Below are 3,501 nucleotides of genomic sequence, written 5' to 3' on the forward strand. Positions count from 1 at the left end.
TTTTCCCCTCTTCTTCTCAGTTAGCCTTTGATGAACAGCTTTCAGTAGTTTCTTCATTTTGTGTATGTCTTAACTTCTGATTATTTTCCTTGGGTTGTGTTAGTCTTAGTTCTCAAATTTAGACAGTAAGCTCCTTGGAGTGGAAGAATGGAGATAGGCATTTCTGTTTCTTACTGCTTTTAATTGTGACGCTGCTAAATCACTTGGAAAGTTTGTAAAAGCAGTGACTGCTGGACCTTACCCTCAGAGTCTCTGATTTTAGTAGCTTGGGAGTAAGACTAGAGAATTTGCATTTCTAACAAGTTGCCTGGTGATGCTGCTCCTACTGTCTGGGGAATCACACTTTGAGAACCACTGTCTTATAGATAGTGCTTGAGTTTTTTGTTTGTTTGTTTTGAGACAGGGTCTTGCTCTGTCATCCCTGCTGGAGTGCAGTGGTGCAGTCTTGACTCACTGCAACCTCTGCTTCCTGGGCTCAAGTGATCCTCCTACTTCAACCTCCCAAGTAGCTAGGACTACAGAAGCATGACACCATGCCCAGCTAGTTTTTGTATTTTGTGTAGAGACAGGGTTTCACCATGTTGCCCAGGCTGGTCTCAAACTCCTGAACTCAAGTGATCCGGCCGAGCACGTTGGCCTCCCTGCGTGCTGGTATTACAGACGTGAGCCACCATATCCGGCCTGTGTTTGGTAATTATTACAGATGGTTCACATGCAGCTAATCCAAAGCCAAATTTTATTGCTTTTATTTATTATTCTCCCCATTCTGAACATTTTCCTCCTAATCCTTCTCTTGAGTCAATTAATGGCATCACTATTTACCAAGTTAGCTAAAAAATCTTGTTTTCATTCTTGATTTCTGTTTCATCTCCCTTGCTACCTACAACTTAACCAAGTTCTATTTCTTCCAACTCAGAAAAGGCTTCTGAATTTTACCTTTTATACTCCTATTTCCCAGGTACTTATTTTCTTTTACTTAAACCTTTATAATATACTCTTACTTCTTGTCCCTGTCTCTAGTTTCTCTACCCTTCAGGTTGTTCACACAGCTACCTGCATGATCTTTCTAAAGCACAGATCTGACAACGATAACTTTTTGGATTTACAGTCTTTCTTCCCCACCACATGATGAAATCCAGAATAGTGGGCTTAGCAGTCAAGATTCCTTACCCTCTGGTGCCTTCCTATGTATCCAGCATCACAGTTCATCACACGCCCAGTGCTCTGGCTACATTCACCTTGTTGTGAAGCAAACCACAGGCTTGCACATCTGTAGTTCCTTCTTCCTGGAATATCCTTTCACTTAGAATACTATTCAGCCTTATTAGTCAGGCGTGGTGGTGTGTGCCTATAGTCTCAATAACTTGGAAGGCTGAGGGAGGAGAATTGCTTGAACTTGGGAGGCAGAGGTTGTAGTGAGCCAAGATCGTACCATCGCACCCCAGCCTGGGTGATGGAGTGACACTCTGTCTCAATAAAAAACAAACAAAAAAGGATCCTATGTATCCTTTAAGACCCAGCCCAAACATCACTGTTGTAAGGCCCCAACAGACTCCCCCAGCAGATTGAGTTGTTCTTTCCTGTGTTCTCACAGCACTCAATTTTTACTCTCTAATGTAGCAGCTGTCCCATTATGTAGCAGTTGTTTACTTACCATTTCATCTGTTCTAACCTTGAGCTTGTTAGGGAAAAGGACTAGACTTGATTTCTTTCATGTAGCCCTAGAGCAGTTGCTGAATGAGCATGAGAAGATCCCATTTGAAATCTGTAGTGCATGAAGAGCAGTCCATCCTGTAGCTATGTGAGACCTCAGGCTGATTTGGTATATTTAGTCTCTAGTTCTAAAATCTTTAGATCCTCCTGAATTAATGGAGTAATAACCTTCAGATACAGAGAACCTTGGAGAATATCTAGATCATTCTAATCCTTTCTTGAATTGCAGACTCCAGCGGGAGGAAGAAGAGGCCTTTGCCAGCAGTCAGAGCAGCCAAGGGGCCCAATCCCTCACATTCTCCAAGTTTGAAGAAAAGAAAACCAATGAGAAGACCCGCAAGGTTACCACAGTGAAGAAATTCTTCAGTGCGTCTTCCAGGGTCGGATCAAAGAAGGGTAATGTTCTGATACTCTTTTTTTCTTCTCTGCCTGAGTGAGACACAGAGTAGATCCACAATGCTCACAGGCTCAGCTTTGTAATATCTATCAACTTTTTGAGAACATCAGCTCAGATTTGAGACTGAAAGTGGGTTTGAGGGTCGGACAATATATGAAACCAATACTCCTTTGGTTGAAAGACATTGTGTTTTAGAGAAATTTGTTTATAGGAGGAATAAAGAGAATTGAAATAGGTAGTTTTGTTTATGAAATTCATCCCCATCCAAATGACTTTATCTCTTTGGATGTTTTGTTTTTTGTGTCTTTATTTGTGGATCCTGGTTTGTTCTGTGGTGTAATACCCTCACTGTTCACAGCTTGTCAGAAATGGTGATTTCTAGGCTTGAAAGTCATCTGAGAGAGATTTTCTGCTCGAGAGCTTATTTGAGAGACAACTTGTGTCTTGAGAAAGTGTATTGAGAAAATATAGGAAAAGGCCCACGTTGGGCTCCTGGGGGGATGAGAGTGAGCCGTAGTAGCTATTTTCCAGTGCATGGGTTTGTATGTAGGTGATCATATTCACCCTGCTTCTTAAAATGCCATGTAACCAGCAAGAGGATTGCCACTTAAGTCACAGTTGTTCTACAATTGAGCAGCCTAGCCAGTTGAAGTGGCCCAACATGAAGCAGGAAAGCATCTCTGTTGTTAGGCTTCAGTCTCTGAAAATTTGTGTTGTTACTCAGTTATGCAGTCAATGTGAAATAATGAGGGAGACTGGGAACCACCACTGATGCTGTCAGAAGACCTGTTCTCTGGGAGCCCCCTCACTTGCTCCCCGGTTCCTGCCCTGGGGTAATTGTAATGAGGTCTTCTCCCCTGGAGGCAACAGAATGAATAATAAGACAGTGTTACCCCTTAAGATCCTTGCCGGTCTTCTAGGTTTTGTGACTTTTGGTGTTTCCTTTTGTTTTATTATAAGGAAATAAAAGGAAATATTGCATAGAACCAAAAACACACTTCTCTGTAAGACATGGATTGGATACCAGGTGCAGTGGCTCACACCTATATAATCTCAGCACTTTGGGAGGCCACTTGGGAGGCCATGACGGATGGATCACCTGAGCTTGGGAGTTTGAGACCAGCCCGGGCAACATGGTGAAACCCTGTCTCTAGAAAAAATACAAAAATGAGTTGTTTCTTGGTTGGCTGCCAGTTGTAGCAATTTTGTCTCTACTATAAAGGAGAAAAAAATTAGTACTTGCCAGAGATTAGATAAGAATGTATTGGGCTCATGATTTATTTATTAGGAGGTGGAATAGCCAGGTGGTTAGTAAGGTGACTTTGGAGTCACTCCTGGTTTGAGTCCTAGCTTTGTCATTTACCAGCTTTGTGACCCTGGGCGGACTAACA

General features: G+C 42.3%; 1 long non-coding RNA gene across 1 annotated transcript in view; it reads left to right on the plus strand.

Moving 5' to 3' along the window:
- The window catches only part of LOC105548715, a 12,171-nt gene that overhangs the window by 1,889 nt on the left and 6,781 nt on the right, over positions 1-3,501 (plus strand). The window contains exon 2 of the long non-coding RNA XR_001007435.1: positions 1,943-2,109. This is a non-coding gene — a long non-coding RNA (uncharacterized LOC105548715). The remainder of the gene's footprint in view (positions 1-1,942; positions 2,110-3,501) is intronic.

This window comes from Mandrillus leucophaeus, unplaced genomic scaffold (assembly GCF_000951045.1).
Source record: "Mandrillus leucophaeus isolate KB7577 unplaced genomic scaffold, Mleu.le_1.0 Scaffold42, whole genome shotgun sequence".
NCBI lineage: Eukaryota > Metazoa > Chordata > Mammalia > Primates > Cercopithecidae > Mandrillus > Mandrillus leucophaeus.